The sequence below is a fragment of the Crocuta crocuta genome, unplaced genomic scaffold, assembly GCF_008692635.1.
Source record: "Crocuta crocuta isolate KB4526 unplaced genomic scaffold, BGI_CrCroc_1.0 scaffold128, whole genome shotgun sequence".
Lineage (NCBI taxonomy): Eukaryota > Metazoa > Chordata > Mammalia > Carnivora > Hyaenidae > Crocuta > Crocuta crocuta.
The window spans coordinates 4,995,083-5,000,350 of NW_027532232.1; the positions used below are offsets into that span (position 1 = coordinate 4,995,083).

Sequence of the window (5,268 nt, forward strand, 5' to 3'; positions counted from 1 at the left end):
GACTCGGGGGGGCGGGGGCGGGGTGGGGTGGGAAGAGCTCTCTTTGGCTGCGTCCCCCACCAGTGCCCAGCCTTTCAGATCAGAGCACGGCCCCTCCCCTCCCCTGGCCGCCGCCTCATTCTGGATGCCCACCTCTGCCGAGGCCTTGGAACCCATCGCTTTCTGTGCCCCGGGGGCCCGCGAGCGGGGGGTCCCGGAGGAACACCCCTCCTCACATCAGTTTTCTCCTCGAGCGGGGAGCTGGAGCTGGCTCACCTTATCCCTCCACGGCGCTTCGTGGGTTGGGTGCTGAGCGTAGGTGGAAGGGGACAGAGGGGTCCTCAGTGTCCCAGGGTGTGGCGTCAGGACCAGGCTCCTGTCCCAGACCTGCTCTTCTGCCCGTGCAGGGGCCCCTCGCCTCAGCGCCCCAGCGCAGGGAGGGAGGAGGGGACCGAGGCTCTACTCGTGTGGGAAAGCCAGCGACTGCCCACTGCAGGGGTGGCAGAGCTGAGTGAGCCCGAGAGGGAGGAGAGGCTGGAGGGAGAAGGAAGGGCGAGCCTGGCACGTAGGAGCTGGTTGGGGGGTGTGTCGATGTGGATGAACGAGTGAGCGAGGACAGGGGCGCCGGGCTGTCAGCGCGCAGGCTGCTGCTGCTTCCAGGAACTTGGTGATCACGGTCCAGAGACAAGTCAGCTGCACAGTTCAAGAGGTTCAATTAAGGTTGAAGGGCAGGCTTGGGGGTATAGCTCAGGGGCAGAGCATTTGACTGCAGATCAAGAGGTCCCCGGTTCAAATCCGGGTGCCCCCTGCTGAGGTCACTTTTGGCTGTGAGGTAGTAAATAAGAAGGAGGCAAATAATTCTGATGCTCCTGATGTCTGAGTCCTGTTCTGTTCTCATCTCTAGGATCGACCACAGAGCAGGTGGTTCCTGGAGGTCACAGCTAGTCATGCTGTGCCACAGGCTTTCCCAGATGACAATGTCTGGGAGTACCCTCATTGCATCAGCAGGAATCTAGACTTCCAAAATGTTCTCTGGCACATCTTCCTTGTGACCTCATTCTCGAGCCTCACTGATGTTCAGACACACTTGATCCAACTTTTAAAAACATTTTTGGGGGTGCTTGGCGGTTTGGTTGAGTGTCCCACTCTTTTTTTTCTTTTTAATGTTTATTTACTTTGAGAGAGAGGGAGAGACAGACAGCAAGCGGGAGAAGGGCGGAGAGAGAGAGGGAGATAGAGAATCCCAAGTTGGCTCCATGCTGTTAGCACAGAGCCCAATGCGGGGCTTGAGCCCATGAACTGTGAGATCATGACCTGAGGCAATATCAGGAGTCTGATACTCAACCGACGGAGCCACCTAGGTGCCCTAAGTGTCTGACTCCTGATTTCAGCTCAGGTCATGATCCCATGGTCGTGGGATGGACCCCTGCATGGGGCTCTGTACTGAGCAGGGAGCTTGCTTAAGATTCTCCCTCTCTGCGCCTCCCCCCTCAGGCTCTGTCTCTGTCTCTCTCTCAAAAAATAAACATTAAAAGAAAAACACAAAAGAAAATCTTTGTTCGTATTCCTCCCTTGGCCTTACTCCTCCTTGGCCTCCCCCACTTCTTCGGTTCACGAGCTCCTCCTTGTCCCTGTCTTCCAGAAAGCACCCCCTGACTGCCCAGCGACACAGCTTCTTCCTCCCTCTTCCCACAGCTCTCTGCTTGGACGTCTGCCACTCTGTGGAAATCCTTCGGTTCATGAATTTGTCTCCTACTCAGACTAAGTCTCTTTGAGGAGCAGCAATAATGTTTTATTAGTCTGTGCCTTCAACATGGATGGCAGAGCCTGGCACCTACATACTCCGAGAGTGTTTGTTGCGTAAATGAATGAATGAAGGAAACAATGAGCACCTTCCCTGAGGCTTGGAGTAGGGAGAAGACTCTCCCTAGGCTGAGTGCGAGGTTCCCAGAAACAACCACTCCTGTCTTGGTGAGAGCAAAATGCAGACACGCAGAGCTCCTGAGTGCAGCGCATGAGTGAAAAGGTGATGATGAGAAGCCACAGATAGGTGGGGGTATAGCTCAGGGGTAGAGCATTTGACTGCAGATCAAGAGGTCCCTGGTTCAAATCCGGGTGCCCCCTCTCTTACCTTTTAAATACCTGTAGCAGGCATTGGAATTTCTGCCTCCTTCCCCCCACATATTTCCATTAAATCACTGCTCTTTGTCTGGGGATAAGAATTTACGATCTGTACCAGGGCCAGCTCCAAGAATCCCTCCCTGAGCATCACGCAGACAATAGCGACCGGGATCACATTTGACTGAAGAGGCTGAACTCGTTGGCCCACCTGCCTGGGGACTCCTGCCCTTCATGGCCTGTGGGGGGACCTCTCTTTCTTTCTCTTAATGTTCTCATTTTCTCAACCTTGTTATAATCTCCAGAGAGAAGGCTCTCTCTTTGCTCTTCCTGCCTCCACTCGTGCAGTATGGACATACATCTTCCTGCTCCCCAGCGGTGGTGGCACGGATTAGAGACCATATCAAAGGCAGAGCCTCTGTTCTCTCCCTGGGAGTTTCTCAGTGGTGCTGTCTCCACCACAGACTGAGACCCACTGGATTCTCCCTTCTCCCTCCTTTCTCTCCGACAGCCTTTCATTTCTTTTTCTTTTTTTAAAATGTTTTTATTTTATTTCTAGGAGAGAGAGACAGCGTGAGCAGGGGAGGGTCGGAGAGGGAGGGAGACACAGACTCTGAAACAAGCTCCAGGTTCTGGGCCGGCAGTCAGCACAGAGCCCGACGCGGGGCTCGAACCCACGAACCGCGAGATCATGACCTGAGTGAAAGTCGGACGCTTAACCGACTAAGCCACCCAGGCGCCCCAACAGCCTTTCATTTCTAACCTGCATTGGTATTTCCCTGGTGAGAATGCCTACAGGTAGACCTTCATGTGTATAATTTTGAAAATGTAGTCAAAATAGTTAAAACACGTGATGGGTATGAGGAATCCTGCAGAACAATCTCCATGTTCCTTAAAGAACAAGGAAATTTGCAAACATCTCATTAAAAGCCTCAAAGAGCCTCGGGACGCCTGGGTGGCTCAGTTGGTTAAGCGCCTACTCTTGGTTCCGGCTCAGGTCATGATCTTGCAGTTCGTGAGTTTGAGCCCCACGTCAGGCTCTGTGCCGATGGTGTGGAGCCTGGTTGGGATTCTCTCTCCCTCTCTCTGTCCCTCCCCTGCGCATGCATGCATGCTCTCTCTCTCGCTGTGTCAAAATAAATTAAAAAGCTTAAAAAGCCTCAAAGAGTTAACTAGTTAGATAGGAAACACAAGGTGGAGATTCAGAACAAATGGGAAACAGAAAGAGAAAGCTCAACATGAGAGGCTGCGTTGGCCTTCAGTGCACAAGAGGCAACAGAGAGCCTAAGTGAACTTCTGGAGGTCTCTCAGGACCAGGGGGATAGAAGTCAGAAATCTGGGCCCTTCTACAGAAGGGACATTGGTAGAACCATCTCTGGCTTTGGGCTAGGACCCTGGGCAGGAAGGGTAACTGAACAAAAATAGCGTCAGCAAGAATTTGTAGCTGGTCTTTGTAAAATTTGAATGGCCCAGAAAACTTAAATCTTGAAATTATATCAAGGTATCCTGACTGCTAGAGCCCCCAGATACCTGCAAAAAGATAGTGTCATCTCCACCAGGCTTCAAATTAGTTCTACAAATACATTTTTGAATGCACTGTTCGGTATGCAGTCAAGAATAACTAGGTACAGGGGCGCCTGGGTGGCTTAGTCGGTTAAGCGTCCGACTTTCGCTTAGGTCATGATCTCGTGGTTCGTGGGTTCGAGCCCCGCGTCGGGCTCTGTGCTGACTGCCAGCTCAGAGCCTGGAGCCTGTTTCAGTCTGTGTCTCCCTCTCTCTCTGACCCTCCCCTGCTCACGCTCTCTCTCTCTCTCCTAGAAATAAATTAAAAAAAAAAAAAAGAATAACTAGGTATATAAGGAGGCAAAAACCATCAATGAAAATCAATAGAAAGAACAGACCACCGAACTTAACACAGGGACTTTTGTATTAGAACTGCCAGAAACACATTATAAAAAGATAATGCTTACTGTTTACAAGAAGGTAAGGGACAAGCTTGAAAATGTCGGAAGGAAGCTGAAAACATAAGAAGAAGCTAAGAATCGGGGCGCCTGGGTGGCTCAGTCGGTTAAGCGTCCGACTCCGGCTCAGGTCATGATCCCCCGGTTTGTGGGTTCCAGCCCCGCGTCGGGCTCTGTGCTGACAGCTCAGAGCCTGGAGCCTGTTTCAGTCTGTGACTCCCTCTCTCTTTGACCCTCCCCTGCTCACGCTGTCTCTCTCTCTCTCTCCTAGAAATAAATAAAACAAAAAAAAATTTTTTAAAAAACGATTTTATAAAAATCAATAATTAAAATCTCAGTGGGGATGCCTAGGGGTGGCTCAGTTGGTTCAGCATCCGTCTTTGGCTCAGGTCATGATTTCATGGTTCATGAGAGCCCCCCTTCATCGGGCTCTCTGTTTTCAGCACAGAGCCCGCTTTGGCTCCTCTATCTCCCTGCTCTCTGCCCCTCCCCCACTGATTTTCTGTCTCTCAAAATAAGTAAATAACCTTAAAAAATTTAAAAACTCAATGAGTGTGTCCACGGTACTGTCAGTGAATAGTTTCCGCCAAAGGCAAAATCGTGAATTAGAACATCAGAATGAAAAACTCTCCATTATAAAGCATGCAGAGAGAAAAGTACGGCAAACGCAGAACAGAGAGTAACAAATTTGGAGGCTACAACGAGAAGGTCTCATGTACATTGAAATGGACTCCTGGAAGAGAAAGTGAGAGAATGAAGTAGATGGAATATTTGAGAAAACAGAGGGTAAGACAATTTCGTGACTTAGGAGTTATTGGAGTAAAATTGCAGAAAATCAGAGACAGGAAACTGAAAAACATCATGAAAAGAAGACATGTTACTTTCAGTGAGTTCCAATGAGATTGACACAATGAGTTTTCAAGAACAACAATGAAAACCGGAAAGCAGTGGAATTGCATCTACTGATATACCGTAATTATTAACATAAAATTCTGTACTCAGGTATATATGTCCTTTATGAGTGAAGGTAAAATAAAGACAAAATCACACAAATGAAAACTGAAAGAACTCATCCACAGTACGCATGCACTAAAGGACATTCTAAAGGGTATGTTCTAAGCAGCAGAAAGATGATTTGGATGGAAGGATCGATGTAGGAAGGACAGAGGCAAAGAAACAGTAAATATCTGAATAAATCTAAGTGAGCATT

The 5,268-nt window shown here is 49.5% G+C and overlaps 2 non-coding genes across 2 annotated transcripts; both read left to right on the forward strand.

Moving 5' to 3' along the window:
- The first annotated feature begins 715 nt into the window (after nucleotides 1-715).
- On the forward strand, nucleotides 716-787 carry TRNAC-GCA (transfer RNA cysteine (anticodon GCA)). The gene has a single exon. It is a non-coding gene; the product is annotated as a tRNA-Cys (tRNA).
- Nucleotides 788-2,031: 1,244 nt separating this feature from the next.
- TRNAC-GCA (transfer RNA cysteine (anticodon GCA)) lies at nucleotides 2,032-2,103 on the forward strand. Its single transcript has one exon. It is a non-coding gene; the product is annotated as a tRNA-Cys (tRNA).
- The last annotated feature ends 3,165 nt before the right edge of the window (nucleotides 2,104-5,268 follow it).